Here is a 14,903-nt window from a genome sequence, read left to right on the forward strand (position 1 = left end):
GCATTCAGAGAAAGGTGGATTGAGAAGTCAGCAGCAGAAAGAAAGCAGTGAAGTCATGAAAGAGTGTAAAGTTTGAGACAAATGAGACAGTTGAAGTGATAGAAAGGAAAGAGATATTAAAATTCATAAGATACAATGGTGGAAAGCAGAGAAAGTAGAAATGATTGGCCAAACTGAAGAACAGATAGAGAGGAGATGAGGCCAGGTAAGTCTAACATGCTGGGAAACAGGAATCATTCACACTTTAAAATTCACTTAATTTTTATAAATGGGTATTGTATTAGCAGTTGTTACAGTGTTCAAATGGTATTAAAATTACATGTTCTTTAATTTCTGACTTTTAGCCAGCTACAACTTGTTATGTAACCACCCAGATATATGCTCGCTATTATTCATTTATTTATTTATTCATTTATTTATCAATGAAATGCTTAAATAGTACTTACTATGTATCAGATACTGTCCCCAAAATTTTACACATGTTAAATCACTTCATTATTAAGAATAAGATATTATTATTTCCTTCACTTTATGGATAAGAAGACTGAGATACAAAGAAGTCACAGTTATTAAGCAGAGGTGTCAGGATTGAAATCTAAACTGGTTGACTTCAGAACCCATGCTCTCAACAGTACGCTCTGCTGCCTTTCATATGCACATATAGATGGATTCTTTTTTCTCAATTTTTAACATTTTTATGTTACTTATTTTTTTACTTATATTTTAGAGAACAGTTCCTACTACTAATAACTTACAGATGTCCACTGGAGTTGATCTTTGAGATCTGTGATTTTTCATCTGCAGATTGAGCCAACCATAATGTGCAAATACTACACTACTTTATTTAAGGCACTTGAGCATGCCTGGATTTTGGTATCCAAAAGGAGACTTGGAATCAGTCTCCCCAGAATACTGAGGTTACAATGGCATTTGGATCTACTATAATTTATAAATAGTTTCTTATTGATAAACATTTATTTCCAATTTGTTGCTATTACTGAAATACTTCAATTAGTATCATTACACATTTGCCAGTTACTGTGCATGAGTATATCTTTGCAATAAATTCCTAAAAGTGGAATTTCTTGGTCCAAATGTAAGTTACATTTCAGATTTTGCTAGACATGGCCAACTTGCTCTCTGCACAGGTTGTTCAAATTTACACTCTCTTCAACAATTTATGAGTGATGATTTCCTCACACCCTCACAGCACATTGTGTTAGCAACCTTTTTTCATCATCACCAGTCTGACAGGTGAAAAATCATATCAGTGAAGCTTTAACTTGGATTTCTCTTATTATGGATGAAATTGAGCAAGTATAATGTGTTTAATTTGGTATTTAATTTTCAAATAAATGATCTATTTATTATCTTTTTACCATTTTCTTCTTGACTATTGATTTTTTGATATGGAGGTCTTTCTGTGTTGCCCAGACTGGGCTCAAACTCTTGGCCTCAAGCAATCCTCCTGCCTCAGCCTCCAGAGTAGCAGAGACTATAAGGGTGCAACATCAGGCCCAGCTTGATCTTTTACAATTGATTTGTAAAGGCGATCATGGTGGCACATACTTGTAGCCCCAGCTACTTGGTAGGCTGAGGCAAGAGGATCATTTGAAGGAGTTCAAGGTCATCCTGGGAAATATTGCAATAACCTATCTCAAAAAATGATTTATAGGGACTCTTTTATATTAAGAAAGTTATCTCCTTTTCTGAGAAACATTGCAAATATTTTCTCAACTCATGATTTTTTTTAATGTCAAGGAAATTTTTTCCATGAAGGAGTTTTTATTTTTATGAAGTTAACTTATCTGACTTTCCCTTTTTGTTTTCTGTCATACTTTCAAAGGACTTTTCCCTACTACAGGTTATTTAAAAAATGATCCTATTCTTTTGATCTTTTCCATAGTTTTCTCTTAGCAGATTTTATTCTAAAACTTAAATTCTTCTGAAATTTATTTGGCGTCACATGTGAGTTATAGTCTCAAATATACTCTTTTTCTGGACTTCTGCTCAATGGTCTCAATAGCATTTAACCAACTATCTCTTCCCCAATGGACTCTACCTTTAGCATACCCTAAATACTATGTGTTTACCTTGATGTCTGGAATGTCTAGTCTGTTCAATGAAGAATTAATCACTCACATTTTGAAAGGAATTTTTAGCCTATAAAATAATTATTTTAAAGGAGTCTTACATGTAGTAGAGTTGTCTTTGCTATTTTCAAGTGTTGGTTTATACATCATTAAGTACTTGGCAGAGAGATTGGGGGGGAGAGGGGGGAGGTAGTGAAGCTTAAGACTAATTTGTTAGAAACAAGTACGTATTGACAGTTGATTTACAGAAAGAGTAAGGAATCCCCTGTTTATCTAAAACGTGGAGATGTCACAAACCCACTTTCATAGTATTTCATAGTATGCACAGTGGATAAGAGCACTGGCTCTGAAGTCACTTTGCTGGGGCTCAAATCCTGCCTGTAAGTAATATCAGTAGCAATGCCTTGAAGAAATGCTGTGTCTATTCTCAAGGACCTCAGTGTACCAACTTGCTTATACTTCCAAACTTCTTTTGGATCGTAGCTCGATATGCTTGCTCTAAGTATGGTTTACTTTGGCTACATAAACTGCTGGTAGATTTGAGCTCTCGCTACCACTACCTCATGGTTGCTTAGAACTCATCCTGCAGGAGTAAGAAAACTACTGCCAGCAGGTCAAATCCATCCTACAGCCTGTTTTTGTACTCACATTTTTCAAAGGATTGTAAAAAATAAAACAAAAGCAAACCAAACAAACAAGCAAAAGCATATGAGGCAGAAGCAATATGTGACCAGCAAAGCCTAAATGTTTACTACTTTCCTGCAGAAAATATTTGCAACCTGTGTTCTGAGTCTGGATTTGTTCTTTGTCTTAAAAAAACACTCAGTTTGCCAATGACAAAATAAACTTCCTGTTACACTCTAAATGCAATTATAAGGCATTTATACTGTGTAGAAATAGTCTTGTTGGTTCACTCCTCATCATGTAGTTGGCCTTACCCTTGTTTTCAGATATCAGATGATGGAAATTTAGAGACTCACAAGAGAATTTCCCTTGCCTGACTTTGTGGTGGGATTCGTGTTTGGAAATCTAAAGGAGTTCTAAGACAGACTCTTCAATCTGCGACCCATCTCTCCCGCAGGCTTGTTTAGAGTAAATCAAAATAACTAGGCATCAATTTATTTTTAAAACATCTATTTTCTTTTTGTTGGTTTTCTTGTAAGCTCATAATGAGTCACTTCTTTCCTTTGCCATTCCTCCCATCCCTCCTCAGTGAGTGCACACACATGTGCATATTTTCCCTAGCAGGTTCTCTGGGGCCTGGAAATGTTTTTCTTGCATAGTTGGAATCATTGAATCATAGAATATTAAAGTTTTAATGACATGATATTTTTGCAGTATTTTGGGACCTTGAAGGTAATTTAACACAAGTGCATTGCCTGCACAATAAAACCTAGACTCTCCCTTTTCATGCCATGTAACTAGGATCATGAGAGGTTTAGTGACATGCCTAAGATCACACAGCCAGGAAGAGACCAAGCTAGATTAGAGGACAGGTCTCCTTGCTCTCAGCCCATAAGCTTGTCTATTCAATCATGGTATTTTTCATCAAGATTTACTTTCTGTGCTATGTATACCTCCTGTCTTCCCTAGAGTGCTAAAAGATAATGTAAGGGCAGAGGCTGTCCTAGGTTGTTCTCTCTTCCTTAGAGTACAAATTGGGCTGTCTTGGTTACTAGTTTCTCCATACTCCACAGTAAGGAGAAAATGCTCTGCTAAGTTTTATTCTTTTATTCTTATTTACCTTATTATACCAGGATTGATGAGATTGCTCATCTTATAGTTTATTTTGGGAGCTAAAGCCATTGTTGGTTCTTTAGGGATGGATTCTGTTCTTTTTTTCCTCCCAAATAAGGTTATCAGTATACTGGGGTTTGCGGATGGGGATTAGCTCTGGGACACCCTGTGGATACTAAAATAGGAGAAGCTCAAGTCCCTTTGTACAAAATGGCCTGGCATTTGCATATAAACAAAAATATTTTCCCATACACTATAAACCATTTCTAGCTACTTATAATACCTCAGACCATGTGAATGTTATGTAAGTAGTTGTTGTATTGTTCATGAAATAATGACAAAAATGGTCTGTACATGGTTGGTATAGACCCAATTTTTTCTCAAATGTTTCAAACGCATGATTGTTTGAATTTAGAATCCATAGATAGGGAGGACTGACTGTGTTCCATTATTTCTAACCTCATCTGGGATCTAATGAATTAGACTACCATTATTAAGATAGAGAAATCTTTAGTTCTGTTACCCACAGCCTACGTATATGCTGACAAGTAAGAGCTGTGATTTCCAGGCCTCATATCTGTGACTTGATGTCCAGGTTACCTTGAGATCAGCCTCTCTCTCTCTCTTTCTCTCTCTCCCTCCATTTTAGAAATATTTTAAAGACCTCTGAGAAAGTTCTTAGGAAAGGCTTCTTTGCTCATAAATGAGAAGATAAACAACAGAGTATCTACTCTACATTAGAAGCCACTTTGTTCATTCTTTCACATCTCTAGAGATCTAAAAGTCATTTTTATTTTTCCTGAGATGAAGCAGATCTTAATGGTATTTAATAAACAGAAATAGGCTGCAGGATGATAGAGTTTAAGTGGATAAAGATTCTTCTTTTATCAAACTCATGAAAATATCTCTGGTTGAATTCAGAGAACCCTCCACATTTTGAGCAAGCCTCTTAGGGCTTTCAGTCTCTGAGCACAAACTTGAAGCTTTTCAGAGAGCACTTGGCATTGCTTTACCTGCACAGCCAAATAATTCTCATATTTTCTTAAAATAAGCTGTATCATCAGTTATTTGGAACAACTTATTAAGATGTTAAGCAGAGACTAGTATGAATTAATGAAGAATTTTAATGTGTTTTCTGGGCTTTGGGTCTTGGGAAGGGGTACTTAAAAATTAAGAATTATTCTTGTGTTTTCCATAAATGGTAAGTCAGATACGTCCTTGAATTGATAACGCATTTCTCTGATTTTCTTGTTTATAGCTTCCACTGTTTAACCCACCCCAAATTTCATGTGTGTGAGGTCCAAATTAGTGTGTCTTTCATGTAGGCCAGGTTCATTCTTTGGATTGCTGTTATGCTATGGTCATTTTCAGGTACACCCACACACTCAGATCCAAAGGAAAGAACTATGTCTCTTAAATATTTATAAAGGCATGAAAGAGAGACAGTTTGATTCATTTAGAAAGAGAAAAAAGATGCTTAAAAATGTGGAGGGAACCAAGATTCCTTTTCTCAAAAGCAAATAGCTACCTCTGGTCATTGGACACCTTTACCCAGCCTCATGCTACATTTCTGACTTTTTCATTCAGCATATATCAATCTAGTGCCTCTTCTGGCTAGACACTGCCTTTTGTCCTGCGCTATGTCTCACAGGGCTCTTCACTTTAGCAGCCCTTTAGTTAAAGTGAGAGGCATGAAAGTTGGTTAAAGACTTCCTTGTAGCTCCTGCTGCTGCTGATCATTGGCTTCCCCTCGCTTCACTTCCCTTGTTCATTACTTTGACACTTGATGAGTTGAAATCCATCCTCTTTCCAACTCACTGCTCTGAAACACAGCAGTGTCTTTAACCAAGTAGCAGGAATTCACTGAATAATCCGACATAGGTGCAGCAGATGCCAAACAAGAGTTGAGCTAGGGGCACTTTTTGGTGACTCAGTAATACATTTTGAGAGAGTAGAGGACCCTGAAAGATGAAGTCTTTGAAGATATATGTAGAGGATGTTGAGATGTTCCAGTGGTGGGGACTTCAGTTGTGATACTAGTATTTTTAAGTTTCAGAGCTTTGGTTTATTGCAGATAAAAATGTAACCAAGTGACTCTTATCCTTTCAGATTTTCCACACCGAAACAATTTGATGACAGAAATAACTCTGAAGTAAGAATCCTGCTAAGTTTGCCTTTTGGTGGCTCATTCTCCCATTCATTTATACCCTTGAGCCACTGACTTAAACTCCCCCACACCATTCTGTTGGAGCTCCACCTCGATCTCTTTCCTGTTGCAGACTTTCTCAGTATCCCCAGCACCCAAGTTCCCTTAATTATATCATGAGTTCTGTTCTCTCTGGGCTCCAATCTACTCAGTGCAAAAGGGTAGTTGAGGTACCAGATACACAAAGCCATGCTAAACTCTTGCTTCTTTCAACTAAGAATCCTCCTTATAACTTCAATGCATATGATTCCAAAGGAGCCTAAATATTGGATCTTTGTCTCTGAACTCTTGATGAATGTAAAGCTTTTGGGCATTTGACAAGCCAGTAGAATAATGTTGGCTGGTGTTGATGTTACTTGGCATTTCTTGTTTTAGTATTCCTTGGAAATGGCCACCTTTCTAGTCATGTGCAAAAATTCTAGTGAGTATTTTTCATATACTCAGAGGCTTTATCTAAAGTGGTTGAGAATTCTATGATACTGGATAGAAACATAGCAGTATCTATCTCTTTAGAATGGAGGGTGAAGGGCCATGCTTTAGTAAAAGCAACGGAAAAACCTCAATTCTATAAATGGAAGGCTTGATTCTCTATGCAATTGCACTAATATTGAATTTTTATTGCTATTGGCAGTTAGATATGTTATTCCAAAGAGAAGAAAGATTAGTATCCTTTCCACCTCTACATTAAGTCAGCAAGGCTCTTAGTTTTGCTTCCTCAATATGTTTTCTATCTTTTAATGACCCTTACAAAGCTTTAGTTAAGATATTCATTGCCTGCCGATTGAAATTCCAACAGTATACTTCAGAGAACTAGAGAAAACAATCCAAAAATCCATTTGGAACCAGAACAGCCCTAGAATGGCAAAAGCAATTCTAGGCAACAGAGACAGGGCTGGGGGTATCACAATCCTCAACTTGAAACTATACTAGAAAGCTACTATGATAAAAACAGCATGGTACTGGCAAAGAAACAGACATGAGGATCAGTGGAATAGATTAGAAGATGGAGAAACAACTCCAGACATACTCAGCCACCTCATCTTTGACAAAGGAGCCAACCATCTTCACTGGAGGAAAGATAGCCTATTTAATAAATGGTGTTGGCAAAACTGGATTTCAACCTGCCAAAGATTAAAACTAGATCCATACCTATCACCATGCACTAAACTAAGATTGATATGGATTAAAGATCTAAATATTAAGACAAAAACACTAAACTTTCTGGAAGATAAGTAGGTAGACGTCTTGAAGACATTGGCATAGGAAAAGACTTTATGAACAAAACTCAGTAGCATGGGAACTAGCACAAAGAATCAACAACTGGGATCTCATCTTATTAAAAAGCTTCTTCTCTGCAAGAGAAACCACCAACAGAGCTAAGAGACAACTTACAATGTGGGAAAAACTTTTTAGCAGCTGTACCTCAGACAAAGGACTACTATCTAGAGTATATAAAGCACTGAAAAAAATCAGACCCCCCAAATTCAAAGACCCAATTCAAAAATGGGCATCTGAAATGAACAGACATTTCTCAGACAAACAAGTAAAAACAGCAAATAAATATATGAAAAAATGTTCAACATCACTGGTCATTCGAGAGATGCAGGTGAAAACAACACTGAGATTCTGCTTCACCCCAGAAAGAATGGCTGCTATCAAGAAATCAACCAATAATAAATGCTGGCAGGGCTGTGGGGAGAAAGGAACCCTTCTCCTTTGTTGGTGCGAGTGCAGACTGGTGCAACCACTGTGGAAATCAGTATGGAGATACCTCAGAAAATGAGGGCTAGAGGTCTCATTTGACCCAGCTATTCCCCTGCTGGGTAACTTCCCCAAAGAATTAACACAATCATACCACAGTGATATGTGTTTACCCATGTTTATACCGGCACAGTTTGTAATAGCTAAAGCTTGGAAACAGCCCAAGTGCCCATCAACTGGAAACTGGATAAAGAAGATGTGGGTTTTGTGTTTTTTTTTTTTTTTTAAATAAAATGGAGTACTACTCAGCCATAAAGAATGAGAACCTAGAGACATTTATAGCTAAATGGATGCATATTAAGACCATACTCTTAAGTGAAATAAATAGGACACACATGTAAATACCGAATAGTTTCTCTAGTGTGAGAAACTGAAAGTGTAAATAAGGATTAAAATGATTAAAATGAATAATTGATAATTTGAAATAGGAAAAGGTCCAAAGGTGTAGGGGTGGTGGGAGGGGAAGAGGAAAGGAAAGAAGGGAAAGGAAAAATTATGAGAAAAGAAAAAAAATGGAAGCGAAGTCTATGTAAATAGGGAAGGATGGAGGGGCTGAAGGGCACACAGGTAATGGGGAAAACAATAAGAATCAAGATACATCATGTACAGTACAAGCACCCAATGATAAATGTAAACATATTGTATACCTAAAATGTACCAATAAAATAATTTAAGGGAAGAAAAAGATATTCATTGCCTTAAATGTGGAGAATGGCAGCAGACAACTCATTATTTCCCCTACTCTCCAGGACAGTCTTCAGTTTCTCCCCACTATAGTCCTTTCTATGCAGCACATAATAGATACTGCAAAGTGTTTATTTAATTGAATAAAAAGCTACAAATTCAATTTTCCTATAGGTGGTTGTGATTGGGTCCATTCTTGCTTAAACCCTAACTCTCTGTTACTTGATGCGATAGGTACAAACTCTATAACTGCTCTCCCCAGTCTTTTCAGCATTTTTCCCATGGTGCTCCGAGGTGGGCCTGAGGTTCCTAATACACTCAAGTTTTGTCCTTTCTCACTGATCAATGCTTTCTGTTTGTTCACCCCAGCCTACTTTGAGTTCCTCTACTTATGTCTTTCAGGCTGCATCCTGATTGCTTTTCAAGACCTACCTCAAATGCTTTACCTTATACAAAATAACCACCTCTTTTTCAGATTTTTCCATTATTCCTCCATTTCCTGTATTATTTTACTATATGGCACTTATCACTATCTGAAATACACTACTAGAAGTTATATATTCCATGATGCCAGAATCCATTGAACTTTTGTTTACTGTTATATTTTCACTGAGAAATTGGTTCTTAGTAAATAATTCTGAATGAATGAGTGAATGAATAAAATTTATCATTAAACCATACTGAAATCTCAGCTGCAAGTTCCACCTTCCTCTTCTGTGAAGTTTTTGCATTGTTTATATTGCTTTTCACATGCTGTGCCTTGTGCTGTGTCTGGTTATTTTTTAAATATATACCTATGTACATCTGTAGTGTGATGAGGCCAGAGAGCCTTAGTTTTGAAATTTAAAAAATATCTGCAGTAGACAATGAGATGCAATCACATATCCACTACTATAACTAAAATTTAAAAGACCAATAAAATCAAGAGTTGATGAGAATACAGAGGAATTAGAATGGCCAAATGTTGCTGATGAGAAGGTTAAAATGATAAAATCACTCTGGGAAAACAATCTAGAAATTTCTTGACTAAACATATATACTTTATGACTAATTCCATTCTTAGTAATGTACCAAAGAGATATGAAAATATGTATACACATAAAGACTTGTATATGATTGATCATAGCAGTGGCAATCATGATAACTAGAAGATAGAAACAATGTCATCCATCAATAGAAACATGGATAAATGATTTGGGGTACATCCATATAATTGTATAACACTCAAAATGAAACCACATGGGCGAATTGTCACACAGAAGAATGCATACCTTATGACACCACTTAAACTCTATGGAATAGGAGAATAATTTCAGAACAGTGTTTTCCTCTGGAGATGTGTATGGCCTTCACTGAGAAAGAGCATGAGGAAACTTTCTGGGGGCATTGTGATATTATAAATTTATGTTTATTTTTAATTGGTACATAGCAATTATACATATTTATGAGGAAGAGTGTGACATTTTGATATTTGTATTATACTATGTAATGATCAGATTGGGAAAATTGTCTATCCATCACTTCAAAAGTTTGAAATGTCTTGCTGGTGGGAACATTCAAAACCATCTCTACTAGCTATTTTGAAACATACAATTAATTGTTTCCAACCATATTTTTCTTACTGTGCTATAGATGTTCTGCATCTTTATGGCAGTTTGGTTAGATGAAGTATATTCATTTTTCCAACCCTAGCAAATATATCTAAGATTTCTTCATTTCATTTTAAGCAAACTGCATCAAAAGAGAAAAAACAAACATTACAAACAAATAAAAAATATCAAATACTAGTTGATGATATGTTTGCTATTATATAACATATAATTGAAGACCATTGATATATGCAATTACTTAGAAATGCATCAAAATTAAGATGGGTCAATCAATGGACAGAGGGATGGATAAGTGGATATATGATAAAACAAAGATAGTAAAATATTAATGGTGTAATTTAAATGGTGTGTATATGATTTTTAATCTTTTTCAACTTTTCCATAATTTTGAACATTTTCAAAATAAAATTTTGGAAAACAATACCACCTAACTTTGAATCCTGTTTCTGGCACTTATCATAGGTCACTAGGTAAATCAACTGACTTTCAGTTTCTCTCTCTGTCAGGTGATTATGCAACAGAGTTACATTCTTTTGTCCGTCACCTTTTCCCAAGTGATATTCAGGACCAAAGAAGTCAGTTTTGGAACAAAGCCTGTGTTTCTGATTGGGCTAGCTAGTGGTAGTGTTTTGTATTAAGTGTTTATGTAGGATAGTTTTAGAACAATGTATTAGAACAGCATTCCAGAACTTCCTTAATCATAAGAACCATTCAGCCCCAGACCTACTGAAATAGAAGTTTTCCCCTCAATAAATTCACAACTTATCAGAAGAGATAAACAAGTAAAGGGGAATTTGTAAAGTATTATAATGGTTATAATAAAAAAGATATTATGTTGTACTGTGGAAGTGTAGAGTAGGGGTACTGAATCCATGTGGGGGACAATGATCAGAGCAAGCTTCTGAAGGTCATGAAATCTGAGAGATAAGCATTAGATGGCTAATAAAATAATCCTGACAAGTGTGCATAGTCATGGATAGAGGGTAATATGCTTTAGCTGAGGCACAGGGGGGCTAAGTGAAAGAGTAAAGGTGAAAAGCTCAGATACTGTTGAAGTAAAAACTTGATATACCTCTCTTTCTTCTCTAGTACTTTTGATGAGAATAGGCTGTTGATAAATCATCATACATACCCTTTAGGAACTTCCATTACAAAGCCAAAATTCCCCATTGTAAATTCAAATGATTGTTTTAATTTTTGTTCCAAAAGGCATTGCTTTGTTATCTGTGCAACTGAATAAGCTAGGGTTAAGCCACTACTGTAAAACAACCTTTAGAGATTGATGCTACCCTAGCAGCCTAATTTGTTACTATCCATGTCTATCTCTTGGCACATGGGTAATATTTTTAAAATTTTCATTGGTACGTGTTTGCAGTACATAATGATTACATTCATCCTGGGCAGTTGATACATATATACAACACATCTGAATTCTTTTTTTAATCCCCTTCTGTTCCCCTTCCCCTTTGCAACAGATTTATCTCTGTTTCAGACTTGCAAGGGCTTTTATCCATGAACATTTTTGGAATAAATTATATATATATATATTGTTTCTTTGGGGGTATGTTTTCAGAATTTTATGGTGAAATTGGCAACCCACGGAACTGTTGTCAGCACATGTTTGGGAATGCTAAAGCTAGACCCTACATATTCACTTACCAAGATCTATTGAGGTTTTACTATGTACCAACACTGTGCAAGGTGCTAGGGTTAACAGAGTTGAGTAAGACACAATACTTAAGTTAAAACAATATGAATTCTCAAAGAGCCCTCAGTTTGGTCGAAGAACTAGGCAAGCAGATGATGGCAACCTGGAGTGATAACTGCTTAACGAACAGAAGCCCATGTACCAGAGGGATTCCAGCAGGCCCTTAAATAGTACTTGGTGCCCTGAAGAGTTGCTAAACTGCCTCTCATACATAGAGGTGACACTTGGAGTCATATTTCTGCTAGTTAGTTTTCCCTGAGCCAACCACACACTTTCTCTTGGTGACCCCAGTGACCAATGGCACAGATCTGTGAGATGACTGGCTGAAGTTCAGGGGTCATTTGACGACTGTGAAAGAAAGCAAAGATAATTGGCCCACATGGGCTTCAAATTGCCAAGCACAGCCTTGTTAACGCTGTGCTGCTTCCTTCTGCGTGCTCTGGCTACCAACTTGGCTTCTCAAATGTCCATTCAGAATCCAAGTATTTGGTCAGCTTTTTGCTTTCTGGGTGTTATAAGACTGCCTGAGAGTATTTTTTGCCCTCAAGTTTCAGAAGAAGAAATCAAAGCACAAAGAAAATCAGATTGAAGTGAAATTGCTGACAATTTCATGTGGAGTTTTTTTTTCCAGCTTATTTAATCAGTTTTATATCCTCATGTGACCTGTGCACCCCAAGGGTGGGTAATAGTCAGACTTTGTTTCTCCTACCAACATTTGACCTTCTAAGCAGTGAAAGGTTGCTCATTGCAAATTTTAAGGTTAGCTCTGAAAAATGAATCTTTCAAACACGAATGGGGGAAAAGTCTCCTTTTCAGTCCTTTCTCTGTTTCATCTTTACACCTCTGGCAAGGCAAGTTCAAACTACTCAGTTCCTCCAGAATTTCTCCCCTGCACTCCCCAGTCCTTAACAAGCTGTTGATGTTTCAGGAAATGTCTTTTCCTATGAAAGACACATCATGGCAGCTAAACAGCTGGACTCCTTTGACAGTCAATCAGCCAGGCCTTGGGGTATCAGTGCACCGAGCAACTCAGCTGGAAAGTGTCTATTCTCTAGCTGAGCAAATGTCATCTCCACCAGGAAGCCGCAAAAGGATGGCGAGAGACTGCACTGAAGTGTCTGTGAGGCTGAATTCCAAGGGAAAAAAAACTATAAATACAAATATGCTGCAATATGGGAATGCCTGATTCAAGGGTAAATATATGAATGCCTCTCTCTTTAGAATGTTCAGGAGCAGCATTTATATACCCTGTACATTAAATAAAATTATTATAAATGGTGTGCCTTAATAACTTCTTACCTGAATAATTAATTTGTATATTTTCCTAAGATATACTCTTGTAAGAATTGCATAAGATTATGTAACTAACTAAATAAAATTTATTGGCTTTTGTACTTGAAGAAAATGGCTGTCTAGCATAGCAGGATAAGATTGCTGAATTTGGCTGTTTATTGGAATTAGTTTGCTTTAATTCTTATATACATTCATTAAAGCTATCAACATCTTTGTGAGCAGACATTTCCAGGCTGGTTAGAAAATAAAATAAAAAAGTGCGTGTATGTGTTATGTATTTGGAGAACATTTAGATTGTCAGTATTGTCATGCACACATACACAGTCACCAACCAATACTACTATTATCTCATAAAAGAAAAGGAAATTTAAAAACAAGTAAACAGGAAGGCAAGAGTATTCAAATAAAAAAAACTTTAGTCAACTAAAATAATTGAATTTTATTCCCAGCTGGGGTAAATGCTATCATGAACTAGCACTGATCCATGAGTTGGCATGCGGGAATCACTGACTGACAGTTATAGGAAATGAGGTAGGGGTTAGAACTCTGAATCAGGTCGCTTTCAAAGGTGAACCATCCCTGCTGACTAGATCAAATCCTCTTATTACTGAATTTTAACAAGGTTCTAAGCATTTTTGAAGGTAAAGCGTGGACTTGCTAGTCTGTTGGGTTCCTCTAAAAAGTAACAGGAGGATTAATGGGAAGTGAAAATGCGATTGATCAGAAAAATTGTCAGTGTATCACCAAAAGAAGCTGTACTCCTATCATGGAAGAGAGAGTACTAATGAAGTTGTGTTCCCAAATTATCCTCTTTCCCCAAAATTGTACTCAAATAATTTGACATTACTCCAGCTGATTACTTATTATACTATGTTAGGAAAGCTTTCTATAAAGATTTCATTATTCTCTTCCTATTATTTGATTATTTTCAATTTTATGTTCTATCATTTACCAACCTAAATTACTTTATCATGTTGAGTATCATGATAAATTGCCATTCTTCCCTTGGCCCCAAGGTAGAGATATTAGCAATTACAATATATGGTGTCCTTTTTATGACCTTGTGATTTTTATCCTTGTACATGCTCATATCGCATGGTTTATACCTTTCCTAGCTTCCTTTGTGATGCAGACTTTTGGTTCTTTTATATATTTCCTTCTGGCTTATATTTATGTTTTTAAAATTTTGACCTCTTTTCTACCTTGTATTTTTTCAACATCTCTCATTGTTCTTAGTTCCTTGTTTCATAGCAATATGTACATGTAATTCTCAGTTGAAAATTCAATAAACCACATCTACTATTTTCAGGGAGCTGTATTAGGCCCTGCAATGTACTCAGAGATGAGTGACTCTCAGTTTCTGCCTCTGAGAAACTTTGAGTTGAGTGAAAGGTGAGGATAAAATAATCACCTCAATACCTACTAAAAATGTCTGCAAAAAGCTAGAGTATAACAGTTTCCCAAAGGAGAAATATGAAGAAGAAATTTTATCTAGCTGGTTGGCTATGACAGACTCAGAGAGGAGAGTATTTAAGATGGACATTGAAGATATATAGGAGTTTGACAGGTAGAGATGGAGTTGAGAGAAGAGCTTGAGTAAAAATTTAGAATGATTCTCATCAATTGGCCATAAGCAGTGAGTTGATGAATAAATTAATTTTGAAAAACCACATGCAGTTGAGTTTACATCTAATAGTTGTGGAATTTTACACAGGTTACTTAGCTTATCTTGGTTACTTTACTTGCAAATAATAAGATAATGTCTTTAAAACAGTGCCAGACATATAGTAAGTATGAAATAAAGTGTTGCC

At 36.2% G+C, this 14,903-nt stretch overlaps 1 long non-coding RNA gene across 1 annotated transcript in view; it reads left to right on the forward strand.

Annotated features, from left to right (window-relative positions):
• The window catches only part of LOC147821577 (uncharacterized), a 451,078-nt gene that overhangs the window by 286,704 nt on the left and 149,471 nt on the right, over positions 1 to 14,903 (forward strand). The gene's annotated exons all lie outside the window — the stretch shown is intronic.

This window comes from Heterocephalus glaber, unplaced genomic scaffold (assembly GCF_053883595.1).
Source record: "Heterocephalus glaber isolate CG9 unplaced genomic scaffold, H.glaber_assembly_v1.0 deba00001729, whole genome shotgun sequence".
Classification (NCBI taxonomy): domain Eukaryota; kingdom Metazoa; phylum Chordata; class Mammalia; order Rodentia; family Bathyergidae; genus Heterocephalus; species Heterocephalus glaber.